This window comes from Pongo abelii, chromosome 1 (genome assembly GCF_028885655.2).
Source record: "Pongo abelii isolate AG06213 chromosome 1, NHGRI_mPonAbe1-v2.0_pri, whole genome shotgun sequence".
NCBI lineage: Eukaryota > Metazoa > Chordata > Mammalia > Primates > Hominidae > Pongo > Pongo abelii.
In genome coordinates, this window is record NC_071985.2 from 85,700,814 (window position 1) to 85,716,389 (window position 15,576).

Consider the following 15,576-nt stretch of genomic DNA (forward strand, 5'->3'; position numbering starts at 1 on the left):
TATAATTTGTGTGTGTATGTGTGTGTGCCATGGTGAAATAAAAATGGACTGGAGCATGGAAAGTAATTTAACCATTTAAAGAGACAATTGTTTCATTAATATTTACTTATATCTGATTAAATATTCATGATGCCTTGCCTTCCCTCCGTGTCTAACAGTGTTGCATTCATGGCCATCTGCACCAGCTCAGCACACGGGAGGTCTCAATTAGCCATTCAGGCTGACAGTGGACTCTCAGCCAAGGGGCCTGTACCCTGTGATGGGCTAAAAACAGATGATGAGTTTGTCTGTAGGCATAAGCAACAGTGAGACAGACTTGCCCTGGGCTGGGATTATAGTAGACAGAGGCTACAGCATCACAGTCCCCTGAAGAACACAGAAAGGATGATTTCAGAAATGTCTAAATAAATACGGGCAAGTGAAAAATCTCTGCCCAGGGTACATGCTGTCCTGTGGGAAGCCATTCTGAAGGTGTGAACAGGACTAGAATTGGAGCTCTTGACACCTAGCACCATGCTCCCATCTGCCACCATGAGGTTGGGCAGCAGATGACCTAGTTTGTAATCTTAATTTAGCAATCTGTAAAACAGAACTGAAAGTATCTCCCTCTCAAGGAGGTGCTGGGAAGGCAGTTATACACCCCAGCACTGCTTGTTGCTGAGGTGTCTGGCTCTTTTATATCATCTGCAATAGCAGGATGGGTTTTTCTTGCATTGTAATTACCTGACCCATGTTTCTCCTAACTGTGAGCCTCTGGAGGACCAGACTATGTTGTGTTCATCGTGGTATTCTAAGACTAACGTAGCAAAAAAATTGTTTTTCAACAGATTAGCATTTGGGGATGGGGAGGCTAAGGTTTGATAGATGAACTTTTTTTTTTTTTTTTTCCAGAGACAGGATCTCGCTTTGTCACCCAAGCTGGAGTGCAGTGGTGAGATCAGAGCTCACTGTAACCTTGAACTCTTGTGCTTAACCAACCCTTCTGCCTCAGCCCCCTGAGTAGATAGGACTATAGGTGCATGCCACCATGCTTGGCTAATTTTTTTTCTATTTTTTGTAGAGAAAGGTCTCACTATGTTGCCCAAGCTGGTGTCAAATTCCTGGTCTCACATGATCCTCCTGCTTCAGCCTCCCAAAGTGCTGGAATTATAGGCATGACCACCATGCCTGACCAGAGCATGGTATTAAAAGTGGCCGATCGGCTGGGTGCGGTCACTCACGCCTGTAATTCCAGCACTTTGGGAGGCTGAGGCTGGTGGATTACCTGAAGTGAGGAGTTCGAGACCAGCCTGGCCAACATTGTGAAACCCCGTCTGGACTGAAAATACAAAAATTAGCCAGGCGTGGTGGGGGGAGCCTGTAATCTCAGCTACTGGGGAGGCTGAGGCACGAGAATTGCTTGAACCTGGGAAGTGGAGGTTGCAGTGAGCTGAGATCACACCACTGCACTTCAGCCTGGGTGACAGAGCAAGACTCTGTCTCAAAAAAAAAAAAAGGTGGCCGACGGTTCTATCCATTGTGTGAATGTACATCCATTGCGGAAGTGCTCACAAACAATGCATGAACAACACTGCTCTCTATTATTAAAAATCAAATGTTAGTTTTTAAGAAAAAAAAAAATCTCTGCTAGCCTGTCCTGAAACAGAGTTGAAAGTAGCACAGAACCATGACATTTGCCGTAGGCAGAATAATGCCAACTCCTTTTTCCCAAGCATGCCCATATTCCAATGCCCAGGACCTGTGAATATGTTACCTTGCATGGCAACAGGGAATTATTAAACCCGATTAAAGTGAAGAACCTTGATAGGGGACATTATCCTGTGTTATTCTGGTCAATCCAGCATAATCACAAGAGTCCTTAAAAATGAGAGAGGAAAACAAGAGTTGGCCAGAGAGATGCCACAAGCTGGCGTTGAAGACGGAAAAAGAGGTACAAGCCAAAGAGTGTCATAGCCTCCTGAAGCTCGGACCTCAGTCCTCCAACCACAAAGAGCTGAATTCTGTCACCAATCTGAACTGAGCAGAAAACAGATTTTCCCGTAAAACCTCCAGAAAGAACAAAGACTGCCAACACCTTAATTTTCATCCAGTGAGAATCATATTGGACTTCCAGCCTACAGAGCTGTAAGACAGTAAATTTGTGTTGTTTTACATCACTAAGTTTGTGATAATTTTTTAGAGCAGCAATAGAGAACTACAACATCTCTGACTCACAGACCACACTTGCCATTAAGCTTTCAGATCCTCTAAGGATTTTAACAACATCGAGGCTGTACTTAGACATTTACCAGTGGTCAGGATGAAATTAAAGTGCAAACAAATTGTACTTTCTTCTTGGAAAGGTGCATCACACTTTCCTTTTTAATGTCATCTGTTTGGAAGCTCTTTGTCTTCTCATTTCGTTTAAGTGAGGGAGTAAGATATAAAACCCGATTTTTAATTTGTATTATTTAGTTTGTTTCAGCAAATGTCTCCAGAGCTTTGTCATGTGCAAAGTGAAATCACCTATATGCTGTGTCTTTAAAAGCCGGGGAAGTGCACAGAGCTGCAGCAGCAGTCAATACCGATTTCCACATCTGGATCAATACCATCGGATGGCTCTGTAGCTGCAAAGATTGTTTCACACACACACTCAGAGAAAGGGAGGGCTGGGGAGAGAAAGGGAATTGGTTTTAATGATTTCATGGCTCTGAGTATTCCCTCTCTCCCTCTTTTCTTTAAAAGAAATAAATACATAAAATTAGAAACCAAATTTACGAACCTGTCAGTCCGCATCAAACCCAGCTTCTTTCCCTGACCTGTCACCAAAAGTGGCATCTAATCTAGCAAATAGCCTTATTCTTTGTGGGAGGTTACACATGTTGAAGAAAAGAAGTGATAACACTGTCTGCAGTGATGCAATAATAAAAATGCTTTGTATTTACAGCAGGCTTCTCCTCAAGGATTTTATAGGCAGTTTCCTCAATCTGCAAATAGAAAAACAAGAACCAGCAACTTGTTCACCATCACCCACAAAGAAAAAAGCTGACGTATTAACTTCTATACTGTATCTATATGCATATTTGGACAACATGAGACTAAAATGTTTTCTTAGGTGCTTCTACTGCAGTCTGACTTTGTAGCTCTTAGTGATAGAGTCTCTGTCATGAGTGGGACTGGGCAGCTGTTTTTCACAAGGCATAGTTGTTGGATCTGCCAAGAGAATGCAACTGCGATTGAATCAGCAAGGGAAGGGCAGGGACCTGATGCTCTTAGCTTTGCTGGAAGCTTTCCCAGTAGGTCAGGGTCCCAACCATTTCTCCTCCTGGGAGCAGGCACAGCTTTGATTCTTCAGCGCCTCTGTGAGACCCCAGAACGTGCTCTGCTGCCACAGAGCCCATTAGCTCACCTATAAAGAAGGCTGACCCTCACTCAGTGTAGGCAATTCACCATCAGGATGAGCCAAACAAAGGAATAAATATGTCCCCTCTGGGCCCTGACATAATGGGGAAGCTTAATCCTCAGCTTGGTAAATGCCACAGCCACAACCGTGACCAGCTCAATCTTCAAGGCAGATCAAATGACTTGCAGGAATGGTTCTGAACAAGTCCCAGCTGGAGGGCCAAGAGGTTTCGTGAAAGACTGACTTTTCTATATAGCAGTTATAAAAATTATCTTCCTCGGCATCATGTCTTTCATTTTATTCTACTTTATGGTTTCACAAAGCATTCCCACATACATGATCGCATATACTTTTCACAAACACTTTGTGCATTTGATCACTTGTCCATAGCTGAGGCTTGGAGTGAGCATGATTACGGAAGGTAATCACTGAAGTGGCTCGGGGGATTGTGGAGCTGTGGACTGAATATTCTAGCTAGCCCCTTGAGTGTCAGGGGTGGGACAGGATCAGGGTAGCAAAGCCTCATACATCCTTTTATTCTGATGCAGTCTATTTCCACAAATAGAATCCGAATCATAGACTCCTCAACTCCGAGATGCCTGATTAAAAATAGGCTGCTCTCTCCATGGACATCAGCCATCTGCGGCTGGGCTCACTGTGTCCTTCCAAGGGATCCCTACCTTCACTCTGCTGCCCATTCTCCTGGAGCACAGGCTGGATGCACTAAGTCAGCAGGTAGAGTCCTGGAAGGCAATCCATTTCTGAAATTATTATGGCTTTCCTTTAAGAGCCAGTAAATCCCCACTAAATTAGTCTTCACTGAGCAAGATTTGAGAAAAGCACAAAATGCTGAATAACCATTGAAAATGCCACTGTTATTTTGCAAAAAGTCTCCCAGCTTCACTCCCATTCTCAAACTGCCCACACTGTATTTAATTCTTCCTGATGCTTGCTTTATGTTCACCCCAATACATCCTAAATCAATTAACAGCAATTAGTTTGATTATGAAACTATAAAACCAGATATAAAAAGCTCCCATAAATCTTCCAATAAAGCACCAAACAAAACAAAGTCTTCTGGCTAACAGCTAAATTAAGTGTTTTTGTTGTTGTTGTTGTTGTTAGGTAGCTCTCGCTTCAGCCTAATAAGGTTTGTTAGAGAATGTTCACTGTAACACAGATGATTAGCAAGCGGATCTCAAAGGTTTCTGGTCAGGGAAGAACCGGCAGAATGCTTTTCTCCCCGTGGTCCATTGAGTTTTCTTTAGTTTTCCAGAGGGCTTAATACCTTCTTTTGTTTTAGGTCATGATGATAACCTACTCACAATGCAAGGTAATTTGTTCTTCAGTGGGGATTATTTTTGGTCAACTACGTCAAGTCTGGTTGAGGAAATTATCATGGTTCCACATTACGAGGAAGAAGTTGCAAGGGACCACTTTTTTGGTGAAAAGAGGACCGAAAAACATAGATCCTCTACATATTACCAGATAAATGTCCAAAAGGAGTTTCCAAAATGTTTGCTTAAAAAATGCCCTTTGGTACAAAAAATTAGCCAGGTGTGGTTGTGGGCACCTGTAATCTCAGCTACTTGGGAGGCTGAGGTAGGAGAATTGCTTGAACCTGGGAAGCAGAGGTTGCAGTGAGCCATGATCCCACCACTGCACTCCAGCCTGGGCGACAGTGCGGGGCTTTGTCTCAAAAAAAAAAAAAAAAAAAAAAAAAATGCCATTTGGCTGAGTGTGGTGGTTCATACCTGTAATCCCCGCACTTTAGGAGGCTGAGGTAGAACAGCCACTTGAGTCCAGGAGTTTGAGACCAGCCTGGGCAACACAGAAAGACCCTGTCTCTACAATTTTTTTTTTAAAGTTAGCTGGGCATGGTGGTCTGTGCCTACGGGCAACTTGAGAGGCTGAGGCAGGAGGATCACCTGAGCCCAGGACGGTTGAGGCTGCCATGATCATGAGTGAGCTGTGATCACACCACTACACTCTAGACTGGGTGACAGAGTGAGACCCTGTCTCAGTAATAATGATAATAAATAAATAAATAAAAATAATACAATAAAATATTCCGTTATTAAAAAATCAAAACAACAACAGAAAGAATGTCAAAGTATATCATTGGATAGCCATCACATTTAATAGTTTAGGCTGGGCACAGTCACTTACACCTGCTATCGCAGCACTTTGGGAGGCTGAGGTGAGTGGATTGCTTGAGCTCAAGAGTTCAAGACCAGCCTGGGAAATAAAGTGAGACCACGTCCGTATAAAAATTACAAAAATTAGCCAGGTGTGGTGGCTGTGGTCCCAGCTTCTAGGGAGGCTGAGGTGGGAGGATGGCTTGAGCTTGGGAGGAAGAGGTTGCAGTGAGCTGAGATCATGCCACTGCACTTTGGCCTGGGCAACAGAGGCAGGCCCTATCTCAAAAAAAAAAAAAAAAAAAATTAAACGTGTAGCCAAAGAGTATTTATGGGCATGTGACATGTTAGCACCAAAGAGGCCCCCCCACCCAGGAAAGATCCACACAGGATATATTATTATCTGTCAGCTTCTCAAGGAACTTATGATTTTTTTTGGCATAACTGGTAATAACAGCCATACAGTTTCAGGCAGCCACTGAAACAGCAAAACACCAAAGCAACTATGAAGAAGGAAAAGACACAGCATGTTTACAGTATCTGAATTCAAAAGTGCTCTTTTCTTGGTGGTCTCTGGACTCTCCTACTTCCCTGAAGTTTCAGGAGAGAGAAGTAGCCAACCCTTAACATGGCGTAAAAAAAAAGCTCACTTGTGTAAGTTCGCTCAGTAACTGGAAAAAGGATGAATCTGCTTGGATTGATGGGCAAACGTATCTTGTTCTCAGGAAAGGAGGCAGAACTGACGTTAGATATAGATCGTATCCCTCTAGGTTTTTCCTGTGTATGCCAGTTCTAATCTTCTTTCTTTAGGACCTTAGTATAGCACACTTGGTTAAGGTCATAGTGTAACATATTTGTTTTGCATTTTGTTTTCATTCACTCATTCCATGAAATTTATTGAGTGCCTACTAAATGCACAGTGCCATGTGCATAGGCGTTTATTTAATTACATCTTGCATCATTTGGCAGATTGATTCCACAATCACAGATTAGTTGGCTGGGATTCTGATTCTAATTTTGCTCACAATTTGCCGTGTGGCTGTGAGTTAGGCACCCTACCTCTCTGAGATACCTCAATTTCTTTCTCTGCATGGTGGAAATAAGAGTAACTGACAGCTGCTTAGAGATGTGTTGGGATGATTCATGTTCAAGTCAAGGTAAGGCTTGCGAAGTTCAATGATTTCATCCTCAAAAATGCCACTTTGAGATTCATGGAAGTGAAGATTCGTTTTTTTTTGTTTTTTTTTTTTTAATTTATACTGCAATAGTTACAAGTTTCTCTGACTATTTTATTTATTTCTTTGTTACTGTTTTCTGATTTAATGACTGCTAGCTGGATTCCAGGGTTTCAATATCGAAGCCATTAACTTGGATTGATTGGCCAAACTTGAGGTCTTCTCTGAAAGATTTTCAGTGGCAATGTACAGGTAAGAATTCGTATATGCGCAAAAGGTGGATGAGCACAAATTTGAGTAAGATTTGTAAGGAAACTGAATTTGAGACTGAGCTTGAATTTGGCTTCCCAGCTTCAGTACTTGTTATGTAGTATCAGGACCATTTTATTTTTATTTGTGTAGTAGTTAACTTGCTTTGTTCTGATAGCAAACAACTGCCTCTTAATCTCAGACATCACCTTTACTCATGTACTGTGAACTGGCAAGAAATACACTAATGTATTTACCATGAAATTGGCAAATATCACCACCAAAGGTACCTATATCTTCATGATTTCAAAGTAGCCAGTTTTTCTTTTTTTTTTTTTTTAATTTATTAGGTATTATAAATGGCTAACTCTCAACACCTCTGGGGCTGAGCCTGGACGGGGCAGGGCTGAGGCATGTCAGTAAAACCTTAGGTGGCTCTGACAGAGAAGTCAGAGTGGCGAAGTCTTGAGGCTAATCTAGAAGTCAGTTATCTTGAGGTCACAAAGACCCCAGATCACAGGGGAAGAGACAGACTGTAAGCTTGAAGATGATAACTTGTGAAGGCCAGAAATCCTAAGCCACTTACTTTAGCAATTCCTTTTCCTCACCATGGGACATTCTCTCTCCAAGCCTCAGCTATGGACAGTGGTCAAATGCAAAGAATTATTGTGAGGAAGAGAATTTTCATAATTGTTGTACAGAAAAGTCCGTCTTTCACAAAACCGCTTGGTCCTCCAGCTGGGGCTTGTTCAGAACCATCCCTGAAAGTCATTTGATCTGCCTTGAAGATTCAGCTGGTCATGGCTGTGGCTGTGGCATTTACCAAGCTGAGGATTAAGCTTCCCCATTATGTCAGGGCCCAGAGGGGACATATTTATTCCTTTGTTTGGCTCATTCTGATGGTGAGTTGCTATACTGAGTGAGGGTCAGCCTTTTTTGGGGGTAAGCTAATGGGCTGTGTGGCAGCAGAGCACATTCTGGGGCCTCACAGAAGACTGCAGAGGGGAAGGTGAGAGGAAGGAGGTGCATTTGAAGCTTTGGCCACGGAGGACTCTGTAGTTTACAATAAGTATTTTGAATGTTTTTCTTGTCATTTAGAACCCATTAGAGGGTTTAATTAGGGGAGCAATGTGAGACAGAGTGGGTAGATGTGGAAGAGAGACCAGTTTGGCAGATGTTGCACTAATATCTGGAAGGAATATAGCAGTTTGCATCAGATGCTAACAATGGAGATGGTGAGAAGTAGCTACATCTGGAATATAGTTTGAAGTTCAAGTCAATCAGATTTACCAATGGATTAAATGTAGTGGATGTGTGCTGGGGGGAAGAGGACATTAAGAATGACTTTAAGGGTTTTGGTTTGAGTACTCAGCCATCTACTGATGGGGAAAGTGTTGGAAGGATCATGTTTGGAGGAGGAGGGAAGCCAAGAGTTTAGTTTGGGACCTATTAAGTTGCAGAAGGTCATTTATATATTCAAGTAGAGATGTCAACTGGGCAAGCAGATAAATAAGTCTATTGAGCAGAGGAGCATTTGGAGCTCTAGATATGAATATGGGAAGTATAAACACATAGATGATTTAGGCCTATGGTACTAGGTGAGACTACTTTGGCATGATTGCAGCAAGAAGAGAAGAGGCCTGAGGAGTGAGGCTAAAGGCCTGAAGCCTATTGACCATTAGGACTCAGGAAGAGGAGGAGGAGGTAGGAAAAGAGACTGAAAAAGTAGTCTGTGATGTAAGAAGCAAAGTGGAAAATATGGGGTGGTAGAAACTAAGTGAAAAATTTTTTTCATAAAACATGATATGCTGACCTATGTCCATTGCTACTGATAGGTAAAATAAAGTGAGGCTGGGAATTGACCAATGGATTTGAAACATGGAGGCCAATGGAGATCTGTGAGGGTTAATTTTATGTGTCAACTTGACTGGCTTAAGGGCTACCCAGACAGCTGGTACAACATTATTTCTGGATGTGTCTGTGAGGTTGTTTCTAGAAGAGACTGACACTTGAAACAGTGAACTAAGTAAGGAAGACCCGCTCTCACCCAGTGTGGGTGGACACTGTATAATTGGCTGAAGGCCCAGATAGAACAAAAAGACACAGGAAAGGCAAATTCTTTTCTGGAACTGGGACACACTTCTTCTCCACCCCTTGCATATCAGAACTCCAGGTTCTTTGGTCTTTGGACTGTGGGACATGCACCAGTGGCCCTCCAGGTTCTCAGGCCTTCAGTCTCAGTCTGAGAGTCACACCATTGGCTCCCCTGGTTCTGAGACCTCTGGATATGGATTGAGCCATGATACCAGCTCACCTGTTCTCTGGCTTGCAGATGACCTATCATGGGACATCTCAGCCTTTTTAATTGCAAGAGCCAATTCCCCTAATAAATCACCTTTCATCTATTTCTCTCTCTCTCTCTCTCTCCATATCCTATTGGTTTCTCTGGAGAACCCTGCCTAATAGAGATTTTGGTATCAGGAGTGGTTTTAGGGGAACAGAATTTTAAGGATGAGTTTCCTCGATTGGTTTTGAGGTTTCTGGAATTGGCTCTCCAATATGATTAGACTTAAGAATTTTAAGGATCTATTTCCAATAGTACAGAGACATTGATAGTTGATGGTGTGAATTGTTTGTACACAATCTGCATTGGATACTCTTAATCACTTATAAAAGGCAAGGAACTTAGTGACCTTGGATATGATATTTCCAATCATTCATAGAAAACTAAGGAGTATAGTGATATTGGTTGGTTGCTCCTAATGTAGCTGGATAAAGTGATGAATGCAAAGAATGTACTCAGGGATTCAAATTTCTGGATCCAGCTCCATGTAAATAACCTCTGAGACCTTCCCTGTGTGCCCTAAAGGAGAATCTTCTGTCCTGTAGCCACAGGGCTGAAATTGCTGAAAATGAAACACAAGTCCTCATCATGTGATTGGTTGAGTTACGACGACAGGTGAATTCTCAGCCTTGAATGGTGTCTACTGGTAAAGTGACAGCATTGGTTGGGAAAGATCCTATAAATGGGATGAGGATACTGGGAAGACCCTAATAAAGCTGGGGATATTCACCTCTTAAATTCAGATGAAGCTGGGCTGGTGGCTCACATCTGTAATCTTAGCACTTTGGGAGGCCAGGGCGGGCCAATTGCTTGAGCCCAGAAGTTTGAGACCAGCCTGGGCAACATGGCAAAACACCATTTCTATAAGAAATACAAAAATTAGCCAGGCATGGTGGTATGTGGCTTGCAGTCCCCACTACTCGGGAGACTGAGGTGGGAGAATCACCTGAGCTTGGGAAGCTGAAGCTGCAGTGAGCTGAGATGGCACCACTACATTTCAGCCTGGGTGACAGGGTGAGATCCTGTCTCAAAAAAAATAAAATTAAATAAAAGAAAATCAAATAAGTCATTTTTGTGAGGAAAGTGGCCTCCCTACCCACAATGGAAGTGGCCCCCTCAGAGGTATTGGTCTTTTCACCACTGTCTGAGGGGAATAATCCTGTATCACCTGAGAAAACAATAATGGCCTTCCCTGAGGCAGCTGCCAACAAGACGCCATGATGCTTCTCAGGACTCGCTCCCACCACCTCCCCCCGCTTTTTTTTTTGGTTCTGGACCTATAACTAGACTTGAATCCTATTAGGCCCCTAAAGGTGAGCTACAAAGTGGGTTGCATAAGGAAGTATGCTACACTCCCAAAGACCTTGAGTTTCTAACTTATGCCAGCAGAAATTTATGACACGTGGGGAATGAATCTTAAAGGTGTGGGATAAGGGAAGGAACATAAAGCTGGATCAGGCCAGACATCTTAAGATGGCCAATTAAGCAGAGATTCTACGTTTAATGTCACAGCTTAGGGAGGTAGAAGGGGCTCTAACACTTTGTTTGGTTGGTTGGCTGAAACATGGATCAAAAGATGGCCCACCATGAATTCATTTTGCTGGAAAACCCTATTACAGTAACCTTCACAAGAACAGTTTCTATAGAGTGGATTCAAGAGGTGATGGGGGATGAAGAAGTGGAGACGGAATGATGGACAACTCTTTTGAAGAGTTTTGTTGTAAAGGGGACAGAAGATTCTCTTTTAGGGCACACAGGGAAGGTCTCAGAGGTAATTGACATGGAGCTGGAGCCAGAAGAGAGGAAATTTAGTAGAAGGAGGTAGGTATATGATTAAAGGAGAATCAATCAATCTTTCTTTCTTTCTTTTTTTCTTTCTTTCTTTTTCTTTCTTTCTTTCTTTCTTTCTTCCTTTCTTTCTTTCTTTCTTTCTTTCTTTCTTTCTTTCTTTCTTTCTTTCTTTCTTTCTTTCTTTCTTTCTTTTTCTTTCTTTCTTTCTAGATGTTTAGCTGTTGATGAGGTGATTCAGTTAGGAAGAAGAAACAGAAGCTACAGGAGAGAGAGAGGAAATGATGGCAGGAGCATTGTCCTTGCATAGGTCAGAGAGGCCCTGATCCATGGAACAGTGAGAGGGTTTGGCACAGTCACAGCCAATAAGCAATAAGGCTGGGATTTAAACCTGTCTGGCAGTAGAGCCAACAATTATAACCACTATGTGTGCCGCCTAGATTTATAATATAAAATGCTTTTTTTTTTTTGTTTGTTTTTTTGAGACAAGGTCTCACTCTGTTGCTCATGCTAGCATGGGACATGGAGGCTCAAATGATCCTTCCACCTCAGCCTCCCTAGTAGCTGGGACTACAGGTGTGCACCACCACACCCGGCTAAATTTTGTATTTTTGGTAGAGACAGGGTTTCACCATGTTGCCCAGTCTGGTCTCAAACTCATGAGCTCAAGCAATCAGCCCTCACTGGCCTCCCAAAGTGCTGGGATTACAGGCATGAGACATTGTGCGCAGCCAACATACTTTTAAGTGTGAAAATCTTTTTTTTTCTTTTTTAAATATAGTCTTATATAATTCATATATAAGAGGTAAATCATGGTGGCAGGGGGTGGGTGAGAGGTGGATAGAAGGCCACAAGCTTTCCAACTCTGCTCCCCTGCTCCCCCTGTGTCTCAGTCCATTCAGATGCTATAACAAAACACCATAAACTGTGTGCCTTATCAACAACAGTAATTTCACAGTTCTGGAGACAGGAAGTCTGGGATTAGGGTGACAGCATGATTGGGTTCTGCTGAGGGCCCCCTTCCAGATGCAGACCGCCCACTTCTCATTGTGTTCTCACATGGCGGAATAGCTCTCTGGCCTCGTCTTGTAAGGGCACTAATCCCATTCATGAGGGCTATGCCCTCATGACCTAATCACTTCCAAAAGGCCCCACTCTAAAACCATCGTATTGGCAACTAGTTTTCAACATGAGAAATTTGTGGAGGTGAGGTGGGTGGGGACACATTCAGTTCAAAACAACCCTTACTCCCCCAAAGCCCTTTAAACAGCTTCCCAGAACTCTGAAACTTGAAGGAATACAGTGTAAAAAGCTTCAGCCTAGATAATCTTTTCTCTTAAAGTTGTATGAGTTTATAATAGAGCAACTGGATGGTCCTTAAATCTCTTCCCTGTTTAGGACACCAGCTATGTCCATGTACTCCAGCCTGTGACAACAGCCAAAGTGTAGTGGGGAAAATGAATGGAAATGTTTCCCAATATGGGCTCAGGCTCCTCTCTCCCCACTCCCCGCAAAAACAAAAACCTAGGAAGTCATTTACAAAACAAGACATCCTCAGGGAGATGGCCATCTTGTTAGCAGTTTAGGCTTGTCTGCATGAACATCTGTTTTAATAGCACATCTGTATGGTTGTAGTACTTAGCAGGATGACCTAGGTTTTGTCTTAGAGAATTTAATGGATGTTTCCTTTCTTGTTTTAAAGCCCTTTCCCTACACAATTAGTCAGTTGAAAGTGAAATCGTTCTGCTTGGTCCTGAAACAGGAGATCAATACTGTTGGACGATGCACTGTGCGGAATCCCAGGTAGCAGCCATAGCTAATGAAGCAGCGGATAAGTGATTTCACTAGTGTCTGAGCTCTGACACCAGGAAGAAGCACAGGAATGCTGCCCAAAGGGCTGCTCTGCCAAAAAGGAGTAACAAGAGTGGTTCCTGGCTGAGAGAGATGCCCAAGCAAGGTATGGGGGAGGGTTGCACAACCAGTCTGGAAATAAGGGGAGCATTAGAGAGTCTAGGGTAGAAGTTCACACAGTTCTGGTGTCCGAGAATTGGAAGGGGTATAAAGACAATGGCTATATCTCTATAATAGCAAAACATTCCATTTGGCCATTTGTTCATTTATTTGTTCAGTGAAAACTTATTGAGCACCTATTGTGTGTCAAACAATTTGTTATATATTGGAAAGATAAATACGACAAAATACTTGCCCTGAAGGAGGAAATAGTCCAGTGCGTCAGATGGAAATAAAATTGAATTTGATAATTATAAAACACTGGGGCATATCCAATGGCAAAGCTATCTACGTGGGATATTTCTTATTCTATATTTTAATATTTTAGTCTCAATTTTTCTTAGATTAATTTCCTAAAAAAGAACCTGAAGAGTATCTCTTTGACTCAGTAACAATTCTTTCTCATGTCCTTGGCATATAAGGGGTGCCACATAAGTGAACTGAAACTAGCTAGCACTTTTTATTAAATTGTTTTCACATGCATTATTTCACAAGTTCCTCAGAATAACCCTTCAAAATAGATAAGACTAAGTATTATTATCTTCACCTTCTAACTTGTGATAATAATACATAGGAAATGATGTTTATCAGCTAATTCACATCATGGCATCAATAACTAATAAGTGCATGGTGTGTAGCCAATCCAGAAATTTATGCATTTTAATACAGGTCAATATCCTTACTCAGAGGGCTGACTGAGATCTGAATTTCAGATAAGCCATCAATCACAAGCTAATATTTTGTGGGTGATGGAGGATTGCTTGGCATCCCTCAAATTATACATAAAGCCCAGTTGCTATAGACAATATAGTCATGTGCTGTATAATGATATTGCGGTAAACGACAAACTGCATTTAGGACAGTAATCCTGTAAGATTATAATGGAGCTGAATAATTCCTGTAGCCTAATGACACCATAGCCATTGAAACATCATGGCACAATGCATTACTCACATGTTTGTGGTGATGCTGGTGTACACAAACCTACTGTGCTGTCAGTCCTATAAAAGAATAGTACATACAATTATACTATATGAAATTATACTATATGACTTTACAATGGTTCATAATACATTATTTTTCTTTTTTTGAGATGGGGTCTCACTCTGTCACCCAGGCTGGAGTGCAGTGGTGCAATCATGGCTCACTGCAACCTCAGCCTCCTGGGCTCAGGTGATCCTTCCATCTCAACCTCCTGAGTAGCTGGAAGTACAAGTGTGTGCCACCATGCCTGTTTTTTTTTTTTTTTTTCACATTTTTTTTCTAGAGATGGGGCTTCTCCATGTTGTGCAGTGTGGTCTTGAACTCCTAAGCTCAAGTGATCCTCTGGCCTTGGCTTCCCAAAGTGCTGGAATTACAGGCATGAGACACCAGGTCCAGCCTAGTTCATAATACTTGATAATGATAATAAACAATAATGTCACTGGTTTATGTATTTACTATGTCATACTTTTAATTGTTATTTCAGAGTGTATGCCCTCTAGTTATGTATATTTTAAAGTTAACTTTAAAACAGCCTCAGGCAGGTCCTTCAGGAGGTATTCCAGAAGTTGTCATAGGACAGGACAGCTCCGTGTGTGTTACTGTCACTGAAGACTTTTCAGTGGGAGAAGATATCCCCATATGATGATACCAGCCCTGTTTAGACCTAGGGTAATATGTGTGTTTGTGTCTTCATTTTTAACAAAAAAGTTTACAAAGTAAAAAAAACAAAAAATCCCAACAACTTAATATTATAGAATAAGAATATAAAGAAAAAAACATTTTTGTACACCTGTGCAATGTGTTTGTGTTTTAAGCTAAGTATTATTACAAGAGTCAAAAAGTCAAAAAAAGTTAAAAAGCTTATAAAGTAAAAAAAGTACGGTAAACTAAGGTAAATTTATTATTAAGCAAAGTGTTTGAAAAATATATTTATTGTAGCCTAAGTGTACAATGTTTATAAAATCTACAGTAGTGTACAGTAATGTCCTAGGCCTTCACATTTACTCACCACTCACTCACTGATTCACCCAGAACAACTTTCTGGCCTGCAAACTCCTTTCATGGTAAATGCTCTCTACACTTGTTCTATTTTTTTCCTTCTTTCATTTTTTTTAAAATTATACTTTAAGTTCTGGGATACATGTGCAGAATGTGCAGGTTTGTTACATGGGTATACATGTGCCATGGTGGTTTGCTGCACCCATCAACCCGTCATCTACATTAGGTATTTCTCCTAATGCTATCCCTACCCTAGCCCCCGACACCCCAACAGGCCCTAGTATGAGGTGTCCCCCTCCCAGTGTCCATGTGCTCTCATGGTTCAACCCCCACTTATGAGTGAGAACATGTGGTGTTTGGTTTTCTATTCCTGTGGGCATTTAGTGCTATAAATTTCCCTCTAAACAGTGCGTTAGCTGTGTCCCAGAGATTCTGGTACATTGTGTCTTTGTTCTCATTGGTTTCAAAGAACTTATTTATTTCTGCCTTAATTTCATTATTTACCCA

The 15,576-nt window shown here is 41.8% G+C and overlaps 1 long non-coding RNA gene across 1 annotated transcript in view; it reads right to left on the reverse strand.

Moving 5' to 3' along the window:
* The window catches only part of LOC134761964 (uncharacterized), a 66,422-nt gene that overhangs the window by 25,129 nt on the left and 25,717 nt on the right, over window positions 1-15,576 (reverse strand). Inside the window, exon 2 of the long non-coding RNA XR_010141278.1 lies at window positions 4,063-4,125. This is a non-coding gene — a long non-coding RNA (uncharacterized LOC134761964). The remainder of the gene's footprint in view (window positions 1-4,062; window positions 4,126-15,576) is intronic.